At 42.3% G+C, this 27118-nt stretch overlaps 1 protein-coding gene across 8 annotated transcripts in view; it reads right to left on the minus strand.

Annotated features, from left to right (window-relative positions):
• Positions 1–27118, minus strand: part of EPS15L1 (epidermal growth factor receptor pathway substrate 15 like 1) — a 323253-nt gene that overhangs the window by 14870 nt on the left and 281265 nt on the right. The window lies entirely within an intron of this gene.

Consider the following 27118-nt stretch of genomic DNA (forward strand, 5'->3'; position numbering starts at 1 on the left):
GAAATAAATAAATAAATAATAAATACCCTCTTTCAACCGGATTAGATTTGTGGCCAGTCCTGTTATTTATGATTACTTATATTGAATAGGTTTTCACTTTATAGAATATTGCATTGTATATCCTTCATTATTATAGAGTTTGGTCTACTTATTTATTGTATTATTTTATTCAAAGGGATATTTTGGCCAAAGTGTTTGTGCAATATAATTAATTACCATTTAAATACAGTTGTGTGAAAAAGTATTTGCCCCCTTCCTGATTTCCTATTCTTTTGCATGCTTGTCACACTTAAATGTTTCAGATCACCAAACAAATTTAAATATTAGACAAAGATAACACAAAATGCAGTATTTAAATGAAGGTCTTAAGGCTATGTGCACAGGTTGTGGATTTTGATGCATTTCCTCAGCGTTTTTGGAAGAGCATTGCATCAAATCCGCAGTGTAGTGCACAAGCAATGTTCGTCAATGGGAAATCTAGAATTTGTGTGCACATGCTGCGGAAAAAAAAACGTGGATTTGCTGAGTTTTATTTTCCGCAGCATGTCAATTCTTTTTGCGGATCTGCAGCGTTTCTGCACCCATTGACTTCCATTGATGTAGTCAAACCCACAGCAAAACCGCAGGTTTAAAAAGATCTGCGCTTTTGCTACAAAGTTGGGTGTGAGAAACACTGCAGATTGGGAGAAGCAAGAGTGTGTGGGCGGAGACTGTGTGTGGGCGGAGAAGATGTGCGTGTGTGTGCTGGTGTTTGTGTGTATGTGTGTGTGTCTGTGTGCGGGGGTCTGCGGGGCTGTGTGTGTGTGTGCGGGTCTTGTGTAGGCAGGCATCATCCGATGGGACTACTAGTCCCATCCGGCTATGCCTGCTACAGTGATAGCTAGGCAATGATGAGACAGTAGTAGTCCCATCATCTGGCTACTGTGTAAAAAAAAAACAACACATACAGTACATACAACATACAGTATATACTCACCATACAGCTAATCCCCGACTCCCTGGATCACTTGTAAAAAAATAAAAATAAAACAAAATAAACCAACAGTACACTCCCTGGTCCGATGTAATCCATTTAATAACGAGTGTCCCACGACGATCTCCCGTGGAGAGCTGTCACATGCTGTGACTGCTCTCCAGGGGCTCCGGTGATACAATGACAGGAGGTAATCCTCCGCACTGTATCCCTCCGCCGCCCTGAGTTTGGCAGAGTTTATACTGTCACTTACAGCACCGCTGCATGTGAAAATTCTCCCGCAGCAGTGCTGTAAAGATAACACTGTAGGAGCCATTGTCTCCTGTCAGTGTGTCACTGGAGGCCTATAGAGCAGTCACATCTCCTGATGTGACTGCTCTATAGGGGAGATCGTCATTGGACAGTCGTTATTAAATAGACTACATCGGACCAGGGAGTATTTGTGTCTATTTTTTATTTTTGCAGGAGATCGAGGGCGTCGCATGGATTGGCAACACAATAAAGAAGGGAAAAATGAGTAGTGTTTTATTTCATACTTTATTCTGGCTGTGTGTTTATTTAACCCTTTAACATATATAGGATTAGTAATGGAGGTGTCTTATGGACACCTCTCCATTACTAAGCCGGCTTGGTGTTAACTTACAATACAAAGGTGACATTAACCCCCTATTACCACATATGCCACCGCTACAGGGCAGTGGGAAGAGAGAGGCTAAGTGCCAGAATTGGCGCATCTTACAGATGCGCCATTGCTGGGACGGCTGAGAGCGGGTGTTTGCAGCTGGGGCAGGGGGGGGCAATATCCATGGCCCCTTCCTAGGCTATGAATATAGCTAATCCAAGCAACGCTCTCAATCTCCTGCAAAAAAAAAATAATAATAAAGCAACACAAATACTCCCTGGTCCGATGTAGTCCATTTAATAACGAGTGGTCCACGACGATCTCCCCTATAGAGCTGTCACATCAGGAGATGTGACCACTCTACAGGGCCTCCCAATGACACACTGACAAGAGATAATGGCTCCTGTAGTGTTATCACTGAGGGTTCAATGGAGTTGAGGCTCTCACTTTACAGCACTGCTGCATGAGAATTTTCCCACGCAGCAGTGCCGCAAGTGACAGCGACCTCTGATGGCGGACTGATACAGTGCGGGAGGATACGCCATTATTGTATCACCGGAGTCCCTGGAGAGCAGTCACATCAGCCGATGTGACTGCTCTCCACGGGAGATCGTCGTGGGACATTCGTTATTAAATGGATTACGTCGGAACAGGGAGTATAATGTTGGTTTCTTATTTTTTTTTTTTACAGGTGATCGAGGGAGTCAGGGATTAACTGTATGGTGAGTATGTACTCTATGTGTATATGTATGTACTGTCTGTGTGGATGTGTTTGTTTTTTTTTTTTTTTTTTTTACACTTGAACACAGTAGTGAGATGATGGGACTACTGCTCCCATCATTGGCTAGCTGTCACTGTAGCAGGCATAGCAGGATGGAACAAGTAGTCCCATTGGACAATGCCTGCACACATACAGACCCGCAGACCCCCCCACACACACAGATAAACACAGACACCCACACACACACACAACCGGACACAGACACGCACATCTTCTCCACCCACACACTCTTGCTCCTCCCGATCTGCACCGTTTCATGCACCCAACTCTGCAGCAAAACCGCAGATCTTTTTAAACCTGCGGTTTTGCTGCGGATTTGACTGAATCAATGGAAGTCAATAGGTGCAGAAACGCTGCAGATCTGCAAAAAGAATCGACATGGTGCGGAAAAAAAAACGCTGTAAATCCACACTTTTTTTCTGCAGCATGTGCACACCAATTGTCAATTTCCCATTGACTAACATTGCTTGTGCACTACACTGTGGATTTGATGCAATTCTGCGAGTCGAAAAACGCTGCGGAAACGCATCAAAATCCGCGACATGTGCACATAGCCTTATTGTTAAAGGAAAAAGAAATCCAAACCTACAGGGCCCGTGTGAAAAACTGATTTACAACGCTCTGGAAGAATTTTGCCCCACACATTTTTTTCAGAATTGTTGTAATTCAGCCACATTGGAGAGTTTCCAAGCATGAACCGCCTTTTTACGGTCATGTCACAGCATCTCAATCGGATTAAGGTCAGGACTTTGAGTAGGCCACTCCAAAGTCTTAATTTTGTTTTTCTTAAGCCATTCAGATTGTAGCAGACTGGGTAGTGGAACCACTGTGCTGTGATATGAGGAAAGCCTGGAGGGTTTATAGGCAAGTATACAGGAATACGAGCACTGGGACGAGAACTAACAAGAGTGTTAAGAACAAACTTACAGCTTTGCACAGGCACCTCCCACCTGGAGGAGGTGATTTAAATAATAAGTGTTATCCAGCCATTGGCTGGGGACACTTTAGGACCCCAGCACATTGTCCTTTTAAAATGAAAGTACAGCGTGAACGCCCTAAACACAGTGCCCGGGGATCTGTGAGCCGTGCGCAGACCCCGGGCAGCCGCAGGATGATAAGGTCAAATTGCTGGGCCGTGGTGGTGAGTATGTCGGCGTCTCTGCTGGGGGAGGGAGGCAGAGTTGCCAATGCCATAGCAGGGACAGGAGGAGGAGGTGCAGGACTGCAGCGCTGAAAGAGTCGGTGTCTCTGCTGAGGAAGGTGGTGCAGAGACACTGGTGTTATAGTACCCTATCCCACTTTACGCCCCCCCTCTATTTCAAGCCTGCAAGAAGTCTCTCCAGAGGGCTTGCATGTTCTCCCAGGACTTCTTCTCAGGACCAAACCCCTTCCAATCCACAAGAAAAAAGGTTTTTCCTCTTACTCTCTTAGTTGCCAGACTGTTCTCTACCTCAATAACGTCCTCAGTGCAGACCGAAGCAGGAGTAGTAGCAGGATCATTAAAAAAAAAAAAAAAAAAGTCAGGACAACAGGTTTGAAGAGAGACACATGAAAAGAAATACGTAAAGAGCCTGGAAGTTTGAGCTTCTACGCCACAGGATTAATCTGTCTCAGAACCTCAAATGCACAGATTAAGCAAGGACCCAGTTTATAGGAGGTTATCTTGAGACAGACATACTAAGATGACAGCCAGACCTTGTCCCCAGGATGTAACAAAGGCAGATCCAGATGTCTCCTGTCTACAAGTCTTTTCATACGTTCTGAGGACCTAGATAATGTGGACTTTGTGTCCTCCCGGATCCTAGAAAATCCCTTGACGAGAAATTCAGCAGCAGGAGTATCGTAGGTAGTGGAAACAAGGAACAAGGAACAAGATATAGGGGTCTTCACCGTATACTACAAAAACGGAGAGTTAGCAGAAGATTCACTCGTGATTGTTGTATGAGAATTTAGCCCATGGGTAGCAGTTCGGACCAGTCACTGTGGTGGGCATTGACGAAATGCCGCAGGAAGTTGGTCGGGATCTGATTGATCCGCTCTACCTATTAGATTGAGGGTGGTAGGCCAAAGAGAAATCTAAAGAGACATTAAGCATTTGCAGGTGAACCTCTAGAAGCGAGAAGTAAACTGGATGCCTCTATCCAAGACGATATGGAGTGAAACACCATTGTGATGACACAGCATTTTATCTTACCCAGGCGTCTATTTTCAGTAAGCCATGAGAAATAGACTATGGGTGCTTCTCACAAAATTAGAATATCATCAAAAAATTAATTTATTTCAGTTCTTAAATACAAAAAGTGAAACTCATTATATAAAGTCATTACAAACAGAGAGATCTATTTCAAGTGTTTATTTCTGATAATGTTGATAATTATGGCTTATAGCCAATGAAAACCCAAAAGTCATTATCGCAGTAAATTAGAATAATTTTTTATAACACCAGCTTGAAAAATGATTTTAAAATCCGAAATGTTGGCCTACTCAAATGTACAGTTAGGTCCATATATATTTGGACAGAGACATTTTTCTAATTTTGGTTATAGACATTACCACAATGAATTTTAAAACAAAACAATTCAGATGCAGTTGAAGTTCAGACTTTCAGCTTTCATTTGAGGGTATCCACATTAAAATTGGATTAAGGGTTTAGGAGTCTTAGCTCTTTAACTTGTGCCACCCTGTTTTTAAAGGGACCAAAAGTAATTGGACAGATTCAATAATTTTAAATAAAATCTTCATTTTTAGTACTTGGTTGAAAACCCTTTGTTGGCAATGACTGCCTGAAGTCTTGAACTCATGGACATCACCAGACACTGTGTTTCCTCCTTTTTGATGCTCTGCCAGGCCTTCACTGCAGTGATTTTCAGTTGCTGTTTGTTTGTGGGCCTTTCTGTCTGAAGTTTAGTCTTTAACAAGTGAAATGCATGCTCAATTGGGTTGAGATCAGGTGACTGACTTGGCCATTCAAGAATATTCCACTTCTTTGCTTTAATAAACTCCTGGGTTGCTTTGGCTTTATGTTTTGGGTCATTGTCCATCTGTAGTATGAAACGACGACCAATCAGTTTGGCTGCATTTGGCTGGATCTGAGCACACAGTATGGCTCTGAATAAGTAAGAAAAAAAAAACCAGCTCCGGAGCAAAAGTCATCAATTTTATTTCCACATATTTAAAATTCGGAAAAAGCTGCTTGCAAGTAACTGCACAACTATTTCAGAAAAGAAGCCATAAGTTAGCTGAACGCGTTTCGAGCACGCATGGTGCTCTTTGTCCACAGCTCTTGCTGTGGACAAAGAGCACCATGCGTGCTCGAAAGGCGTTCAGCTAACTTATGGCTTCTTTTCTGAAATAGTTGTGCAGTTACTTGCAAGCAGCTTTTTCCGAATTTTAAATATGTGGAAATAAAATTGATGACTTTTACTCCGGAGCTGGATTTTTTTTTTCTTACTTACTCAGCAGAGGACGTTGGGCGGTGGCGTTTTCCTTGCTTGGATGTTCCTGTGGACTCTCATGGATTTGCTGATGGGGGTGAGCTGAAACATAACTTTTTTACTGTTCATGGCTCTGAATACCTCAGAATTCATTCGGCTGCTTCTGTCCTGTGTCGCATCATCAATAAACACTAGTGACCCAGTGCCACTGGCAGCCATGCATGCCCAAGCCATCACACTGCCTCCGCCGTGTTTTACAGATGATGTGGTATGCTTTGGATCATGAACTGTATCACGCCTTCGCCATACTTTTCCCTTTCCATCATTCTGGGTAGAGATTAATCTTGGTTTCATCTGTCCATAGAATGTTCTTCCAGAACTGTGCTGGTTTTTTGTAGATGATTTTTTGCAAAGTCCAGTCTAGCCTTTTTATTCTTGATGCTTATGATTGGCTTGCACTGTGCAGTGAACCCTCTGTATTCACTTTCATGCAGTCTTATCTTTATGGTAGATTTGGATATTGATGCGCCTACCTCCTGGAGAGTGTTGTTCACTTGGTTGGCTGTTGTGAAGGGATTTCTCTTTACCATGGAGATTATTCTGCGATCATCCACCACTGTTGTCTTCCGTGGGCGCCCAGGTCTTTTTGCATTGATGAGTTCACCAGTGCTTTCTTTCTTTCTCAGGATGTACCAAACTGTAGATTTTGCCACTCCTAACATTGTAGCAATTTCTCGGATGTTTTTTTCTGTTTTCGTAGCTTAAGGATGGCTTGTTTCACCTGCATGGAGAGCTCCTTTGACCGCATGTTTACTTTACAGCAAAACCTTCCAAATGCAAGCACCACAACTCAGATAAACTCCAGGCCTTTATTCTTCTTAATTGAGAATGACATAATGAAGGGATTGCCCACACCTGTCCATGAAATAGCCTTGGAGTCAATTGTCCAATTACTTTTGGTCCCTTTAAAAACAGGGTGGCACATGTTAAGGAGCTGAAACTCCTAAACCTTTCATCCAATTTTAATGTGGATACCCTCAAATGAAAGCTGAAAGTCTGAACTTCAACTGCATCTGAATTGTTTTGTTTAAAATTCATTGTGGTAATGCCTATAACCAAAATTCGAAAAATGTTGTCTCTGTCCAAATATATATATGGACCTAACTGTATGTTCAGTAAATAAACTCAATACTTGGTCGGGGCTCCTTTTGCATCAATTACTGCATCAATGTCCCGTGGCATAGAGGCAATCAGTCTGTGGCACTGCTGAGGTGTTATTGAAGTCCAGGCTGCTTTGATAGCAGCTTTCAGCTCGTTTGCATTGTTGGGTCTGGTGTCTCTCATCTTCCTCTTGACAATATTCCATAGATTCTCTATGGGGTTAAGGTCAGGCGAGTTTGCTGGCCAATCAAGCAAAGTGATACTGTTGTTTTTAAACCAGGTATAGGTAACTTTTGGTAGTGTGGACAGGTGCCAAGTTCTGCAGGAGAATGAAATTTCCATCTCCAAAAAGCTTGTCAGCAGAGGGTCCCATCAAGTGCTCTAAAATTTCCTGGTAGATGACTGAGCTGACTTTGGTGTTGATAAAATACAGTGGACCTACACCAGCAAATGCCATGGCTCCCCAAGTCATCACTGTTTGTGGAAACTTCACACTAGACTTCAATCTGCTTGGTTTGCGTGCCTCTCCACTCTTCCTGTAGACTTTGGGACCTTGATTTCTAAATGAAATGCAAAATTTACTTTAATTTAAAAAAAAACAAAAAACCTTGGCATACTGAGTAACAGTCCAGTTCTTTTTCTCCTTGGCCCAGTTAAGACACTTCTCGTGTTGTCTATTGGTCATGAGTGGCTTGACACAAGGAATGCAACACTTGTAGCCCATGTCCTTGATACATCTGTGTGTGGGGGCTCTTGAAACAATGACTCCAACAGCAGTCCACTCCCCCAAATTTTTGAATGGCTTTTTCTTAACAATCCTTTTAAGGCTGCGGTTCCAGGTTGCTTGTGCACCTTTTTCTACCACACTTTTTCCTTCCACTCACCTTCCATTAATATGCTTGGATACAGCACTCTGAACAGCCCAGCTTCTTTAGCAATTACCTTTTGTGGCTTACCCTTTTTGTAGAGTGTGTCAGTGACTGCCATCTGGACATCTGTTAAAGGAAACCTGTCACCTGAATTTGGCGGGACCTTTTTTCGATTTGATGGGCGGTGTTTTCGGGTGTTTTATTCACCCCTTCCTTTCCCGCTAGCTGCACGCTGGCTGCAATATTGGCTTGAAGTTGATTCGCTGTCCTCCGTAGAACACGCCTGCGCAAGGCAATCTTGCCTTGCGCACACGCAGTATGCTTTGCCCAACTGCGGGCAAAGCCGAAAAGCATTAGTGCGCATACGCCGGCGCACTATGTCCCGGCTTTGTGGTAAGGTGCACAGGCACCTCCCACATGGTGGAGGTGCCTTAAATAATAAGTGACCCCAGCAAGTAGGGACCGCGTACACACCCTAAGCACTGTGCCCAGGGACCCATGAGCCGCGCATAAATCCCAGGCAGCCGCAGAAAGACGTGGAGCGGGACCACGGCGATGAGTGTGTCGGTGTGTCTGCTGGGAGAGGGAGGAAGAGTTGACGGGGGCTATAGCAGGGACAGCAGGAGAAGGAAAGGGAGGTGCGAGACCATGCCGTCAGCGTCTCTGCTGGGAGAAGGGGTGCAGAGACGCAGGCGTTACACAGATGTGGAGTGGCTGGTGTGTTTTGAATCATTGTCCTACTGCATAACCCAAGTGCGTTGGTGGTCACGAACAGATGGCCAGACATTCTCCTTCAGGATTTTTTGATAAATAGCAGAATTCATGGTTCCATTTACCATAGCAAGTCTTCCAGGTCCTGAAGCAGCAAAACAGCCCAAGACCATCACACTATCACCACCATATTTACTGTCGGTACGATGTTTCTTTTCTGAAAACACTGTATCACTTCTAACACCAGATGTAATGCGACATACACCTTCTAAAAAGTTAAACTTTTGTATTGTCAGTCCACAAAGTATTCTCCAAAAATTCTAGGGGATCATCAACATGTTTTATTGCAGAACTGAGACAAACCTTTATGTTCTTATTGCTCAGCAGTGGTTTTCTTCTTGGAACTCTGCCATGCAGGCCATTTTTGTCCAGTCTCTTTCTTGTGGTGTGGTCATGAATACTTACCTTAACTGAGGCAAGTGAGGCCTGCAGTTTTTTTGGATATTGTTGTGGGGTCTTTTCTAACCTCTTGGATGAGTCGTCGCTGCACTCTTTTGGCAATTTTGGTTAGCTGGCCGGACGGCTCTCACTGTGATTCTAAGGAGTTCCAAAACCTGAGAAATGGTTTTATAAACTTTTCAAGACTGATAGATCTCAATTACTTTGTTCCAGAATTTCTTTGGATTGCGGCATGATGTCTAGCTATTGAGGTCATTAGGTCTACTTCACTTTGTCAGGCAGGTCCTATTTAAGTGATTTCTTAACTGAGAATAGTTACGCTAGTAATCATGCCTGCATGTGGCTAGTAAATTTGAACTCAGCTTCCCAGAGATGTGATAAACCACAGTTAATTTGTTTTAAGAGGGGGGAGGGGCAACCATTATTTTTTTTTTTTTTACACAGGGCCCTGTACGTTTTGAATTCTTTTTCCCTTAATAATAAAGACCTCTATTTAAAAAAATTTTTGTGCTATCTTTCTCGAATATTTAAATTTGTTTGGTGATCTGAACCATTTAAGTGTGACAAGCATGCAAAAGAATAGGAAATCAGGAAGGTGGCAATCAATTTTTCACACAACTGTATGTATTTTATGTGCCACTGTGCTTATTTTTATATAATGGCTTTTAGCGCATTTGTGTCTACAGGTTGTCATGGTGCATTGCCATTTACTATATTTGTGCCTTTAGTAGCATGTGACTTACATTAATCTTTCTTTACTTGGAGAGTCCTTGCCACACCTTTAGGCTAAGCGCACATGTCGCAGAATTTCCGCGGCAATTCTACAACTCCTGCCGCGGGTATATCGCATGCGGAATTGGCATGCATATTCTTAGCGTTTTGCAAGCATAATTAGCTGGCAGAATGCTAGCGTTTTCCAAGCAATCTGTGGAATCGCTTGGAAAACTGATTGACAGGTTGGTCACACTTGTCAAACATAGTGTTTGACAAGTGTGATCAACTTTTTACTATTGATGCTGCCTATGCAGCATCAATAGTAAAAAGATGTGTTAAAAATAATTAAAAAAATGGTTATTCTCACCTTCCGAAGGCCCCCGATCTCCTCAGCGGTGAACGCGGCGACTTCCGTTCCTATAGATGCTTTGTGTGCAGGACCTGCGATGACGTCACGGTCACGTGACCGCGACATCATCTTAGGTCCTTCACACAAATCATCCATGGGAACGGAAGCGGCCGCGTGCACCGCTGAGAGGCGGGAAGACTCCGGGGGCCATCAGAAGGTGAGTATATCACTATTTTTAATTTTAATTCTTTTTTTTTTTTACCAATTATATGGTGCCCAGTCCGTGGAGGAAAGTCTCCTCTCCTCCACCCTGGGTACCAACCGCACATGATCTGCTTACTTCCCGCATGGTGGGCATAGCCCCATGCGGGAAGTAAGCGGATCAGTGCATTCCTAGGTGTTTCGGAATCCCCGCGATTCCGCAAATTAATGAACATACTGCGTTTTTTTCTGGAATGCGTTTACGCTCAGGAAAACAACGCAGCATGTGCACAAAACATGCAGATTGCATTCTATTAAATAGGATGCTTAATGTGAGCTTTTTTTTCGCGGTTTTATAGAGTTTATAGCGAAAAACCGCGAAAAAAAGTGACATGTGTACACAGCCTTACTCTATAGGTTCACTGATGTAAATGGCAGAAGATAAAGTAATAAGGCAGAGTACAGGATCAGACAGTTTGCAGAATAATAAGGTAGAATACACCCTATGGCAGAGGTGGAGACAGTACAACTATGCTGGCAGGAAGCCAAATGAAAGAGACAGTATTGCGTATAATAAACTAGGAGCACTGAACTACAGCATGATGGCTCCAGCGGCAACTGAAGAGTCAAAGGAACCTGGAGGGATATACTTTGGAGACTGATATGTGCAAAATGAGGTTGATTTAAAAATGGATTATATTGAACACATTAAGGGTATGTGCACACGTCCGGAATGCATGCAGAATTTTCCTGACATAAACCTGAGGTTTTTCGCAGGAATTCTGCATGCGTTTTTTTCGCGTTTTTTTGCGCAGAATTTTACGCGTTTTTTTTTGCGGATTTTATGCGGTTTTTCCCTGCAGTCCAAAACAAAGGGAAATCCGCAAAAAGAATGAACATGATGCTTCTTTTTCCGCAATGCAATGCGTTTTTTTGCGGAAAAAAACGCATCATGTGCACAAAAATTGCGGAATGCATTCTAAATGATAGGATGCATATCCAAGCGTTTTTTATGCGTTTTTATCGCGAAAAACGCGCAAATTCCGGATTGTGTGCACATACCCTTTCTCATGTGTGCAATTATTATAGGACCACATTGTAATTTTAGGTATAACCCTTTAACCCCTTCACGACCCTTGACATCACCATGTGTCATGGTCAGATAGGGGTTCATGACTATTGACAGAGGAGCTGTACCCGCGCAATCGCTGCCAGGGAGTTAGGCTTAAGTTATAGCCAAGACCCGGCGGTCACAGCCAGAAGTGGTGCCAGCACTGCACCGGGCCATTTGCCCCCTAGATGAAAGGATTACTTTAGATCACAGAATTTCAAAGGCTGGGAGAGAGAGAGAGAGAGAGAGAGGGGCTCCGTGTTGCCATTACTTCCGATTGGCGTTCCCATAACGTTATTGCAAGGGACAGATTGCTGCCATAGCAACCCGAAGTTATCATGACAACCCCTGGGTCAATCAGCTATGGTAAACATGGTAAGACATACCAGGAACATGGTCTAAGAGGATTTTGTCAGTGCAGCACTGACAGGCATAATGCACTGCAATGCTGGTGGAATTGCAATTCATTGCACTAGCAATCAGAGTAATAAAAGTTAAAGCGCCATAGAGGGACCAAGTTAAAAAGTAAAAAAAAATGTGAAAAATATTTAAAAAAACAACAAAAAAAACCAATATAGAATAAAAAAAATGAAAAAAAAAAACAAAAAACAAATAAATACGCATTTGTGCAAAAAAAAAAAAAAAAAAGAACAACGGTATCACCGAGTCCACAATGACCCAAACTAGAAACTGTCACACTAGTTAACCTCTTCAGTGAACAAGGTGAAAAAATTAAATGAAAAAAGTAGCAAAAGCTATGCTTTTTCATCATACCATGTGAACAAAACGCAATTGATAAGTAAAATGGAATTAAAATGGTATAGCTGAAAACGCGATCTTGCTCCGCAAAAAACAAGCTGTGATTCAGCTCCATCAGTGGAGAAATAAAAAAAAAAAAAAAAAAAGATACAGCTCTCAATAAACCCATGCAAAAACAATTCTATTTTCTATAAAAGAGTTTTTATTGTGTAAAAGCGGCAAAACATAAAAAAATTATATAAATGTGGTATCACTGTAATTGTACTGACCTGAAGACTAAAGCTGCTGTATCACTTTTACCGCAGTGTCTGCATAAAAAAAAAATTCCTAAATTGCTGGATTTTATTAATTCTGCCTCACAAAAATCGGAATAGAAAGCCATCAAAAAATGTTATGTTCCGAATATAATAGTACCAATAAAAACATCAACTTGTTCCACAAAAAGCAAGCCCTCACACGACTGTCAGCAGAAATACAGAAAAATTATAGCTTTCAAAAATATGGTGACAAAAACTTGCTTGTGAAATAAAAAGTGTCTTTTAGTGTGACAGCAAACATAAAAATAAACAATATAAATCTACCGCATGAGCAATGGTGTAAAAAAAAAATAGAACAAATTCTTTACCTGTTGTTGATTAGTTCATTCTGCCTCCGAAAGGTTCATATTTATACTGCACTCTACAGTGAGCACTTACACCGGGATTTCCGTGTAAATCTCTGAAATTCGTGATTCAGACGGAATCCCCGGCGGAAGATTCCCTATAATGAGGCAGTTCGGACTCTGGCGTATAATCAGGCAGTGTCCGTCTTTTTAAGTGTGCATAAAAGCCGGTCGGCCACAGTTTTGTGCACCTCTGAAAAGAAAGGGAAGGCTGAATAAAGGCCAGATGGAGAACATAGTAACTTTATAGTGAATGGATCCTTCTTGGAATTTATCTACAGGTGTTATGACTATTTTGACTCCATGTGTGTTTTTCGGAAACAAGCAGTAGTGGGGATGTTGATGAGAGAAAGTTTCATATCTGCTATTGTAGTGCCTAGTATATTATGCCCAACTAGTGCTTCTGTAGACATGGACCCCGTAAATTAGGCGGGCTCTCATAGATACAGAAATGCCAAACATGTGGATGCTAAATGTGGCTTAGGCACAAATAATGGAAAGGAGAATATGGGTTTGAGAGCGCAGAGTTCGCTGAATTTTATTTGGGGGGCCATAGAGCTTTCCCAGAGCCTTTGTGCTAAAAGTAACGTGGAAGCCCTCTATATTTCCAATGACAGATGACGGACCTGAGTAAGGACTTACTTTTTTTGTGGATTGAGTTGGAGCTTTTATTGGGAACATTTTGCATAACATTTTGAATCATATTTATCCTGTCCTCTATGCTGAGCACTTACAGTGCCTTGCGAAAGTATTCGCCCCCCTGGAACTGTTCAAACTTTTCCCACATATCATGCTTCAAACAAAGATACCAAATGTAAATTTTTGGTGAAGAATCAACAAGTGGAACAAAATTGTGAAGTTGAAGAAAATTTATTGGTTATTTTAAATTTTTGTGGAAATTCAAAAACTGAAAAGTGGGGCGTGCAATATTATTCGACCCCTTTAACTTAATACTTTGTTGACCCACCTTTTGCTGTGATTTCTGCTGCAATTCGCTTGGGGTATGTTTCTATCAGTTTTGGACATCGAGAGACTGACATTTTTGCCCACTCTTCCTTGGCAAACAGCTCGAGCTCAGTGAGGTTTGATGGAGATCGTTTGTGAACAGCAGTTTTCAGCTCTTTCCACAGATTCTTGATTGGATTGAGGTCGTGACATTGACTTGGACATTCTAACACCTGGATACATTTATTTGTGAACCATTCCATTGTAGATTTTGCTTCATGTTTAGGATCATTGTCTTGTTGGAAGACAAATCTCCGTCCGAGTCTCAGGTCTTTTGCAGACTCCAGCGGGTTTTCTTCAAGAATGGTCCTGTTTTTGGTTCCATCCATCTTCCCATCAATTTTAACCATCTTCCCTGTTCCTGCTGAAGAAAAGCAGGCCCAAACCATGATGCTGCCATCACCATGTTTGACAGTGGGGATGGTGTGTTCAGGGTGATGAGCTGTGTTGCCTTTACGCCAAACATATCGTTTGGCAATGGCGCCAAAAAGTTCGATTTTGGTTTCATCTGACCAGAGCACCTTCTTCCACATGTTTGGTGTGTCTCTCAGGTGGCTTGTTGCAAACTATAAACGACACTTTTTATGGATATCTTTGAGAAATGGCTTTTTTCTTGCCACTCTTCCATAAAGGCCAGATTTGTGCAGTGTACGACTGATTGTTGTCCTATGGACAGACTGTCCCACCTAAGCTGTAAATCTCTGCAGTTCATCCAGAGTGATCATGGGCCTCTTGGCTGCATCTCTGATCAGTCTTCTCCTTGTTTGAGATGAAAGTTTAGAGGGATGGCCAGGTCTTGGTAGATTTGCAGTGGAATGATACTCCTTCCATTTCAATATGATTGCTTGCACAGTGCTCCTTGGGATGTTTAATGTTTTGGAAATCATTTTGTATCCAAATCCGGCTTTAAACTTCTCCACAACAGTATCATGGACCTGCCTGCTGTGTTTCTTGGTCTTCATGATGCTCTCTGTGCTTCAAACAGAACCCTGAGACTATCACTGAGCAGATGCATTTATACAGAGACTTGATTATACAGAGGTGGAGAATGTTTATCATCATTAGGCATTTAGGACAACATTGGATCATTCAGAGATCCACAATGAACTTCTGGGGTGAGTTTGCTGCACTGAAAGTAAAGGGGCCGAATAATATTTTCAGTTTTTGAATTTCCACAAAAATTTAAAATAACCAATAAATTTCGTTCAACTTCACAATTGTGTTCCACTTGTTGTTGATTCTTCATCAAAAATGTAAATTTGGTATCTTCATGTTTGAAGCTTGATATGTGGGAAAAGGTTGAAAAGTTCCAGGGGACCGAATACCTTCGCAAGGCACTGTACATCTAGGTTTCCATCTAAATCTACAAATGATGCTATTCAGATGAAACCCCCGAGGGGTATGTTTTACAGAATGGGGTCACTTGAAGGGTATTTCTGCACTCCTGGCAATTAGGAGCTCTGTATATGGAGTCCACAAACTATTCTAGGAAAATCTGTGCTCCAGGAGGCAAATAGGGCTCTCTCCCCACCGAGTCTTGCCGTCTGGCTAAGCAGTACTGTACAGCCACATATGGGGAATTTCCACATTCAGCAGAAATTGTGTGAAACATTTTGTTTTCAGTTTCTGCTCATTTTCCCGTGTGAAAAAATAAAATATGGGGCTAAAATAACATTTTTGTGGTAAAAATGTACAGTAATTATTTTTCTTTACTGCCCAATAGCATAAAATTCTGTGACCCCCCTGTGGTGTCAATATGATCACTGATGAATTCATTGAGAGGTGTAGTTTGTAAAATGAAGTCACCTATGGGGGGGTTCTGCTGTTCTGGCACCTAAAGGGCTCTCCCAGTGGGTTATGGCACCAGTAAACGATAACACTAAAATCTGCACAACATTATGACACTCCTTCCTTTCTGAGCTTTGCACTGTGCTTCAAAATAGTTCATGTAGGGTATTGGTGCACTCAGGAGAAATTACTCTTTCTTCACCACCCAACGGTATAAAATTCTTTGAGGCACATGTGGAATCAACAATCACTGTACCCCTAGATGAATTCATTGAAGACTGCAGCCTGTAAAATGGGGTCACTTATAGGGGGTTCTGCTGTTCTGGCACCAAAGGGGCTCTGCCTATGTTTCATGGCACCCTCAAACCATTCCAGCAAAATTTGAACCACAGTATGGTGCTCCTTCTCTTCTGAGCTTTGCACTGTGCCTCAAAAGTAGTTTTCAACCACATATGAGGTATTGGCGTACTCAGGAGAAATTGGATAACAAGTTGTACTGTTCATTTTCTCCTGTTACCCCTTTAGAAAATTAAAAATTTGTGGCCAAAGCACTATTCTAGTGGGAAAAAAATGGCAATTTTCCATTGACTCAGCCAAATGTTATACAATTCAGTGAAATCGCCTGAAGGTTAAAAGTGCTCACTACACCCCCAGATGAATTGCCACCAAAGAGGACATTTAACCTCTAAAGTGCCCCCAACTGCTCATAAAGATGACCGAATAGAAATGACGTGTATGACTCTAGAAAGGCATAATGAGTCATTATTTGAACCAATATTCTGCATCACTACAAAGTCCAAAAGGGAGGAGGAGAAGAGCAGCTGGGTCAGAAGTTGAAGAAGGGGATGTTTCATGCAGGGAAAAGAGACTACCGTATTTTCCGGAGTATAAGATGACTTTTTAACCCCTAAAAATTGTCCCAAAAGTCGGGGGTCGTCTTATACGCCAGGTATGGCATGTGCAGGGAGCGATCCTGGATGTTCCCAGGGTCTGAAGGAGAGGAGACTCTCCTTCAGGCCCTGGGATCCATATTCATGTTAAAAATAAAGAATAAAAATAAAAAATATGTATATACTCACCCTTCCGAGAAGCCTGGCTCTCACCGGTGTAAGCGTCTGCCTCCGTTCCTAAGAATTGCAGAGCGTGAAGGACCTTCGATGACGTCACGGTCAGGTGACTGGTCACATGAGCGGTCACGGACCAATCACAGGCCAGTCACCTGACCGTGACGTCATCGAGGATCCTTCATGCTCTGCAATTCTTAGGAACGGAGGCAGACGCTTGCAGCAGTGACAGCCAGGCTTCTCGGAAGGGTGAGCATATACATATTTTTTATTTTTATTCTTTATTTTTAACATGAATATGGATCCCAGGGCCTGAAGGAGAGTCTCCTCTCCTTCAGACCCTGGGAACCACACACCGTATAAGATGACTGGGCGTATAAGATGACCCCCGTCTTATACAGCGGGCATATCCCAAATTCCATATTTTATATGGAAAAGTTGGGGGTCGTCTTATACGCCCAGTCGTCTTATACACCAGAAAATACGGTACATTTTTCTACAAAGGGCCTAGAAGGATTCAGCTAGACTGTTTTTAATCATGTGATGTTATAGACCTAATGGAAAAGAAAAGAATTAACTGAGGAGAAAGGCAAAATCAGCAATTGTAAGTACACAGTGCTATAATATGATGAATGTAATAAGTGCTAAATAATATGTACTATAATAATATGATTGCAATTAAGAGTATAAAAACTTTGATGGAGACTACATTGGATCACAACTCTTATAGGGAGTTCATATAATGTATGTGTATCTATATACATAGATGATTATATATATTCACATACTCCAATTTCCCACATATATATCTATTTTATACATACACATGTACAAGTGGCATCTCGCCTGGTGTTGGCTGGCTGAATGGTTTATTACCACAGCTTTTATGAAAATCACACCTTCTGCAAAAATGCATCTGAATTCCCAGCACAGTCTAAATGAACCACAGCAATGCGCTTGGAAACAAAAAGCATCTGAAGAAAACCACAGCTCTAGTTACATTGTTTTCTTTTTGATAGAATTAATAATTTTTGCTAAAAAAAAAATAAAGACAGAATGATGTTTTTGTGACACTGCAAGTTCCTTGACAAAACATAGTAGTTTAGCAATTGAATTTAAAGGGACTGCCCATAGTGGGTCGTTTTTTTTTTTTTTTACTTAACCTCATGTAAAAAATATTTTTGCATTCGGATTCAATTTAAAAATTTTCAGTTTGCCTTTTTATGAACTCTAATCAGTCTAATCCTGGCTGCAGAATGAGCTGAGAATCAGTAACCGGCAGTGCTTTGGATGTAGCACACGTCTGCTGCGTCCAAAGCGCTGCCAGCTTTTGAACGCAGGTGATTCCGCATGTGTTCATTGAACGGTGCGGAACCACAGTGTCCAATACATTGATCGCGTGATATTTATCTTGCCTGTGTTTTGAATGGCTCAGCTGGTATGCCCTGATTGATGGGAACATGACAGGCTGGAGATGTGCATAAGGAAGGAGAGCACTTTGCAGGCTCCACACAGGACAAGTAGTCCTTAGAGGAGATGATACAGGGCATTCCAGAGTGCTAGGTTACATTGTAATAAATGACTACATTATATGACTCATTACTCCCCTGCAATACACTGAGCTAGCCTGTGTCAGCACATGTGACATTACTGACTGCAGGAGACAGTGTCAGTCACCACATAGTAGGTGAAATGGGAGGAATCTTAGGCCATTTATCCATCTTAAGACTGGATAGGACTGTCAGGATGGTGCTTTCTAGAAGGAGTTGGTGGGCACGAAGTGTGAGTATGCGAGTTGTAGGACAGATACAGCTCTGCCTCTTTGGAAATACAGGCACAAAGATAAGGCTGGCAGGAAGTTCAGGGTGTAAACAACATGGATGGATGCAGGGGACTGAAGGGAATTTAAAAAATGAAAGAAAAAAAAAAAGGTACCGTAATAGGAAAGTTTGTGGCAGCATTGCAGGGATAACCAGATCCTATTTTTTGTGCCCAGAAAACCAGTTTGCTATCATTATTCACAGCAGATGTACATCGCATTGCAGAAATCCTGTTTTGGAGACTTACTGCTTTTTGAGTATCTCTTTACTGCAGTTTATTTTTCATAGGGCACACTATCAAGTTGTTGCACTTCGGACTGCCCTAAAATATAATGCACACAGCTAAGCGATAATCTGACCCTAATGAGTCTTCGTAGTCACTTTAGGTGCATCCATTTAACTCATATCCTGTTTAAATGTTTCTATAGATAAGGAAGATAATCACAAGTGAGCCCCTTTTCATTCTTCTCACTAGCTGACAAAGCTCAGTGTTGACACCATAAAAATACTAAATAAATAACCACAAAGACTCCCTTTAACTTGAATATATTCCACTGCATTCATTCGGTAACATATAGTGTACATAAAATGTATATTAATGCAGTTTCATGTTCAAAAATGACCTTGTCCCCACTAAACATGCTACTGACTAAATAAGATCGTATTATCATATTTTAATCTGCATGGAAAGCTATCTGCTATATGGCCAAAGATAAACCCCAGTGGGTGGTGACTGTGGCACATCGTTATTACCATCAGATATGCATGACAGAAGAAAAAAAAACAAAAAAACGTGAGAACGGAACTTAAACACTTAATTTTAAGGGAGAGGTGTTAACCACTCAACCATCTTGATGGCACTCTGCTCTTTTGTTAGTAGGGCACTGACATAGGCCGCTGATGTGTTCACACGTATATCTGTGTTGCTCACATACTAAACTGACATAACACATTATTTTTAATTTCACCATTTTTACTTTGGGGTTCTTCACAAATTATTGTCATGCCACTTGATTTTTAAAGATTGCAATATTTTGTACAGAACACCTGGGATGACAACACATGGTTAGCTATAATGTAGCTACAAGAATCTGAAGTAACAACATGATTGAGCTTTTAACGGAAACGGGAATGGGTCACATTTTCATCAAAAATAATATAAACTGTTCATTTAAAAAAATAAATAAATAAAATGTACTACTTAAACATTTATTTTTGCATTCATTTTTTCTTTAGACACTGGAAGCTGACATTTTTATTTTTTTGGTAAATAAGTGTCTGAGCACAACACTTATACACTGCAAATACAGCAGTCACACAGTATAGGTAAGTAGGCCCAGTGTCCGACCCATCTCCTATGCTTGTGGCTTGCTTAGCTGTGACCCGTGCTTACCCTCTGGACTGCCCAGTTCCCAGCTGTGAGGGTAAAATAAAATACCAAAACATGATAATTTGCATTGTCATGTTTGTTATCATTGCCCACAGGTAAGTGATAACATGCTAAGTGGGCCGACACCAACGTCCCTTCAACTAGTCAAAGGCTTCATGTACATATCATAAACAGACTTTAGAAATACTTTTTCTTAAGATCTCTTTATGTGTGTAATGTAAAAGGCATCTTTCAGTAGGATCAATCCTCTTAAGCAGTCTACATGGGCATGTAGATCATAGAAAGTTATATAAAATGATTCCTTGATGTGTGATCCCATGTCTTATTCCAGAGAAAAAATTTTTTTTCTTCATATCTAACTGAGCTGCTAAGATCTATGGGCTAAACCAGAGGTGGCTTTTCGTGCGGCCCACAGGAAGGTCCCAGAGCCCGCAATGTCAGGTCTGCAGCCGCATCCTGCGGGCCCTTCAACTCCAAGTGCACGGCACCCAGCGTTCATCACAGAACGCTGCCTGCCCTTCACATGAATGGTGTTATCGAGGTGGGCGGAGATAGTGATGGGGTAGGCGGGGTTAGCGCCAAATGCTCTCCTGTCGCGGAAGAGGAGCTGCTGCCAAAGAGATCTCTGTGCTGGCAGCTCTGTGTCTGCAGGTGATCTGTGTCCCTCAGCTAATCTATGTGCCCACTGTGATCTCTGTGACCCCCCGCTATGTGCCCCAATATGATCTCTTTGCTCCCCCAACTATAAGCCCCTTGTGATCTCTGTGCCTCCCAGCTATGTGCTCCCATGTTATCTCTGTACCCCTCCTGTGATCCCTGTGACCCCCAGCTATATGTCCCCTGTGATCTCTGTGCACCCCGCTATGTGCCCCAATATGGTCTCTTTGATCCCCCAACTATAAGCCCCGTGATCTCTGTGCCTCCCAGCTATGTGCCCCCATGTCATCTCTGTACCCCTCCTGTGATCCCTGTGCCCCCCAGCTATATGCCCCCTGTGATCTCTGTGCACCCCGCTATGTGCCCCAATATGATCTCTTTGCTCCCCCAACTATAAGCCCCCTGTGATCTCTGTGCCTCCCAGCAATATGCTCCCCTGTCATCTCTGTACCCCTCCTGTGATCCCTGTGCCCCCAGCTATATGCCCCCTGTGATCTCTGTGCATCCAGCTGTGACCCAATATGATCTCGCCCCCCCCAACTATAAGCCCCCTGTGATCTCTGTGCCTCCTAGCCATGTGCCCCATGTCATCTATGTGACCCTCCTGTGATCCCTGTGCCCCCCAGCTATATGCCCCGTGATCTCTGTGCACCCCGCTATGTGCCCCAATATGATCTCTTTGCTCCCCAACTATAAGCCCCCTGTGATTTTTGTGCCTCACAGCTATGTGTCCCCATGTCATCTCTGTGCCCCTCCTGTGATCCCTGTCACACCAGCTATGTGACCCCTGTGATTTCTGTGCCCTTCAGTGATCTCTGTTCCCCCTGTGATCTCTCTGCCCCCCCCCCCGCAGCTATAGGCCCCCCTGTGATTTCTGTGCCCTCCAGCTATGTGCATCTCTGTGGCTTCCAGCTTTGTGCCCCCTGTGCCCCCTGCTATGTACCCCCCTGCGATATTTGTGCTCCCATGTGATCTGTGCCTCCTGTGATCTCTGTCCCATCCAGCTATGTGCCCCTCCGTGATCTCTGTGTCCCCCAGCTATGTGCCCTCCTTTGATCTTTGTGCCCCCCCAGTGATTTCTGTGCCACCCCTGGAAAAACAGCTGTGAGTAGCAACATGATCGGCATCACCTAACATCACAGCTGCACCAAAGAGAAGCAGCTCCAGCCATCACATTAAGGGTGAGTTACCATAATTTATTGTTTGACTAAATTTACCGGGGTAATTTTCAAGATGATCATTTTTATGTGGCCCCCGGATGTTGGTAGAAATTTCTAAATGGCCCCAGGCTGGAAAAAGGTTCCCCACACCTGGGCTAAACAAAGATTTCCCTGAGAATCTGCATTCAAAGCTTATTTTAAATGGAATAGGGAGTTGCCAAACGGAGAAAGAATGACAGTCATTCCATGTCTCATACTGGTAATGTCCCATTTATTTAAAAGAAGCTTTGGAGGCAGATTCTTGGGTACAACTGTATCTGACCCATAGATTTTAACAGCTCATTTGCATATTATGTAAAACAGGTATTACTGTATAATAAGACACTGGATCGCAGATATCAAGGTATAATATTATACAACTTTCTATGACCTACATGCCCATGTAAACAGCTTAGGAAGATTGATCCTACTGACAGATGCCCTTTAACCCCCTTAAGACTCCTTATGACCTCAGACGTATAGGTAGGTCCAAGATCATCTCCCTGCATTTGATTCGGGCTCTGGTGCTGAGACCGCATTCTTTCCCTGCACGTGACAGCTGATCTGATCAAGCAGCTTCAAGTCTCCTAAGGAGACTATTGAATCAAGAAAAAAAATGTTTTAAAAAATAGTTAGAAAATGTAAAAAACAAAAGTTCAAATCATCACCCTTTCACCCGATTAAAAAAGAACCTATTAGTGAATAGCGAACGTGGTCAGATAACGTCTAACAAACAGGCAATTCACGCATGTGTTGAGGCTGCCTAACAGCTGCAAATCACACAGCCATAGGGACTCGGAACATAATATATAAGAACTAAAGAACTACAAGATACTCTGATACCCCTGAGCATGCTCGGATAAGATGTTATCCGAGCACGTTAGCTCATCATTAGAACCTACACATATTTGCAGAGCTGTGGCGTCGATGTTCATTTTGGTTGGCGTTGGAATAAAATGGACCGACTCAGACTCCTAAAATATAGAATAAATTGGCTACAGTAGTACAATGCAGGATGTGCTGTAAATGTTCTCATAATAATTTGGGAAAGTGAAGAAAAGTCCTATAAATGTCTGTTCTGTTCCTGATCTAAGGAGATGAATCTGTGCTGCACTTTATGTACAGGCTCAGTAGTGACCAGTGCTGTGGGGTTGGAGTCAGGGAAATTGAGGGGTCAGGAGGTTTGGCTTACTGACTCCACAGCCCTGCATGTTTGGCATCTACGTACTCATACAAACCTGGAGAATCATATTGTCAGTTTTAGCATTTAGTGAACATGGTAAATAAAAAAAATAAAAAAAATTTGTGGACTTGCACTTTTTTTTTGCAATTTCTTTTTTTCCCCCTGCTTTCCAGTACACTATATGGTAAAATCAATGGTGTCATTCAAAAACCCCATCATTACGCCATATTAATGGAAAAGTGACCTATAGAGGAACCCAAGTTAAAGGGACTCTGTCACCTGAATTTGGAGGGAACAATTTTCAGCCATAGGGGCGGGGTTTTCGGGTGTTTGATTCACCCTTTCCTTACCCGCTGGCTGCATGCTGGCTGCAATATTGGATTGAAGTTCATTCTCTGTCCTCTATAGTACACTCCAGCGTAAGGCAAGATTGCCTTGTGCAGGCATGTACTACGGAGGACAGAGAATGAACTTCAATCCAATATTGCAGCCAGCGGGTAAGGAAAGGGTGAATCAAACACCCGAAAACCCCACTCCTATGGCTGAAAATTGTTCCCTCCAAATTCAGGTGACAGAGTCCCTTTAAAGGGAACCTGTCACCTGAATTTGGCAGGTCCGGTTTTTGGTCATATGGGCGGTGTTTTCGGGTCTTTTATTAACCCCTTTTTGTCCCGCTGGCCGCATGCTGATCGCGAAATTGACTTGCCGTTGATTCGCTTTCCTCCATAGTTAACGCGTGCGCAAAGCAATAACGCGCAGTATGCTTTGCGGGCAAAGCCGAAAACCATTAGTGCGCATGCGCCGGTGCACTATGTCCCGGAAGTATTACGCTGTGTTCCGGGACATAGTGCGCCGGCGCATGCGCAGTAATGGTTTTCGGCTTTGCCCGCAGTTGGGCAAAGCATACTGCGCGTGCGCAAGGCAAGATTGCTTTGTGCACGCGTTAACTATGGAGGAAAGCGAATCAACGGCAAGTCAATTTCGTGATCAGCATGCAGCCAGCGGGACAAAAAGGGGGTAATAAAAGACCCGAAAACACCGCCCATATGACCCAAAACCAGACCCGCAAAATTCAGGTGACAGGTTCCCTTTAAGTGTTTAAGTGCATATAAGCATTACCCACTACCGTATATTTTATTAATCTATTGAGCACCATTAATGAGGTATTTAAATATTTTTTGCTTAATTTGTTTATTGCAAACCTCAGTAAATTTGTGCACTTTTGAGTAAATGATTAATTCTGATTGCAACTAGTGATAAGCGCGTGCCTGGATAATGTGTTATTAGAGCATGTTTGGGTGCTAAACGAGTGACTTCGGAGTGCTCAAAAAATAAGTTTGAGTCCCCGCGGCTGCTGCTGTTCAACAGCCGCAATAAATGCAGGGATTGTCTAACAAACAGGCAATCCATGCATGTGTTGCAGATGTCGAACAGCCGCACGGACTCAAACATATTTTTCGAGCACTCAGGAGACACTTGGTTAGCACCCAAGCATGCTCTGATAACACCTTGTCTGAGCACGTTCGCGCATCACTAATTGCAACTTTATATCATAGAATGTTAGAATGTCAGAGTTGGTAGGGACCTCCAGGGTCATGTCCAACCCCCTGCTCAATGCAGGATTCACTAAACCAACTCAGACAGATGTATGTTCAGCCTCTGTTTGAAGACTTCCATTGAAGGTGAACTCTAATGGCAGCTTGTTCCACTGTAAAAAGCAATTAAATATAGAAATAGAGTCCTGATCAAAGATTTTGATGACAAATTAAACAATATTGTACAGACCACTCTAGTGATCAAATGAAAAAAAAAAACCCACAAAAATAGTATTATAAAATGTTGTTTTGATCTAGGTTTAAAAGTTTACCTGCTTTGTTAGCAATGGAGGGCGAGATAAAAAGGTCACAGGTTCGAGAATGGGGCTGCATTGTGTCAAGTTCAATAGTAATACAGTAAGTATACGCATCTACATTCGCACTACAGAAGACTATTACAGGAAAAAAAACATGTTAGAAGAAAAAAATACAAAATGGGAAGTGGTCACGGGTGGGGCACTGAAAACTCCATCTGCAACCAAAGCAAGGAGACCACGAACATAGTAATCGCAACCCACATGCAGTCTTCCGGAGAGCAAAGAAAAAAAAATCAGTTCGCTCTAATCAACAACTTTTACCTAGAAAAGAAGTAATCGTAGCTCTCACCAATTTTCAATAACACGATGTAATAAGAACTAATACCATATCAAAACCGGGATATTTTCAAAAGTAGGAACACAATCTAGCAAGGAGCAACATAATTAGAAGTAACAGGACTACATTTTGGTTATTCAAAATAGAGTTTCGAGTCCTATACAGTTTTTTTACTAGTCAAGAAATCTGAAATAACCTGCCGGCCCGCATATTACAAAAAGTGAACACATTTGCCTAATTGTGCAGCAATTTGTTTATCCCATAATCCTTGAGATCCAAAATAAAAATTGAGGCTGGATGACTTGTGGAAGAATCCAGGGTGGTAATAGAGTCTTGGATAACGCTATGAAAAAGAAAAGCTGGCAGTGCCAGTCTTAGGATCAATTAAATAAAGTGCATTTTTGTACACAGAATGGACACAATTTATAAGTGCAAAGCATAAAGTTGGCCAGTGGGCTCAGTACTATTCTGACATGCCAGTATCTGCATGTGATAGTCCATGTGGATTTCCTTTTGAGTGGTCTGATGTTCGCACACAATCTAATAGATATATTGGTAGTTTGAATGGCTTCCTATAAAGCTTACTTGGGTGTGCTAAGGATGTGCTGGCAGGCAGAGGTGAAATGAGGTAGAAAATAAAGCAGCCTAAATAAGAGAACACTAATTATAGGGGACCTGTAACTAATCTTCACATGTCTGTAAAGATGAGCAAAGAAATTCATGCTGCCCTAGTCCAGTGTTGAATCAGGTCAGACATGGCAACTAGGTTTCACTTGTGCGTCCAGCATTAGAGTTGCCCATGACCAGGGCCGGACTGGGACTAAAATTCAGCCCTGGCATTTGAAGTTACACAGGCCCACTTGTCACATGGTGACTGTATAATATCTTTGTACACTTGTAGGCAGGGCTGGTTTTAGGCAAAGTGGGGCCCTAGGCAAAGTTTATAATGGGGCCCCAAATGCTAACATATTGAACATCACACAAAAGCATTTCGGTTGCATTTACAAGCGCTGAGTTCAGGCCGCTAAATGAGTTTGATCGACAATAGTGAAGTTGTTCAACGCTTGTTTCCCGGCCTCTTTCCACCGTCTGAGAAAGAATGATGGGACACAACCATCACTAATAGATCACTAACAGATCACCATACAGTATCATGTTATCAGCAGCACATCTACAGTTTACACCGGCGATGTGCTGCTGAGAACAAGGATTTTTGTTCCAGCAAAAACAATCTGAATATGCAGCATTTTACTTGTTTAGTAAAATACATCCCATAGTCCTCCATATATTATAATGTGCACCACAGTCCTCCATATAGTATAATACACTCCCTATAGTCCTCCATATATTAAAATACACTGCTCAGTCCTCCATATAGCATAATACACTCCTCCTAGTCCTCCATATAGCATAATACACTCCTCATAGTGCTCCATATAGTATAATCCATGTCATCCATGTAGTACAATTCACTTCCCATAGTATAATGCACCCCATAGTTCTTCATATAATATAACCTATTCCCCATAATCCTCAATACAGTATAATGCAGCCCACATATAGTATAATGCAGCCACCACTCTACAGAATATAATGCAGCCACCCCAGAGTATAATGCAGCCACTCCATAGAATATAATACAGCCCACCTCCCCATAATATATAATGTAGCCCCCATAGAATATAATGCAGCCCCCATAGTATAACACAGCCTCCCCCATAGAATATAATATACCCCCACAATAGTATATAACAGCCACATAGTATATAACACGGCCTCCCCCATAGAATATAATATACCCTCCATAGTATATAGCACAACCCGCATAGCAGATAACACAGCCCACATAGCAGTATACAGCACAGCCTATGTAACAATATACAGCACTGCCCACATAGTAGTATACAGCACTGCCCACATAGTAGTATACAGCACTGCCCACATAGTAGTATACAGCAGAGCCCACATCGCTCCTCCCTGCCTAGAATGGCCCCACAGTCCAGTAAAAAAAAAAAAAC

This window comes from Ranitomeya variabilis, chromosome 1, assembly GCF_051348905.1.
Source record: "Ranitomeya variabilis isolate aRanVar5 chromosome 1, aRanVar5.hap1, whole genome shotgun sequence".
Classification (NCBI taxonomy): Eukaryota; Metazoa; Chordata; class Amphibia; order Anura; family Dendrobatidae; genus Ranitomeya; species Ranitomeya variabilis.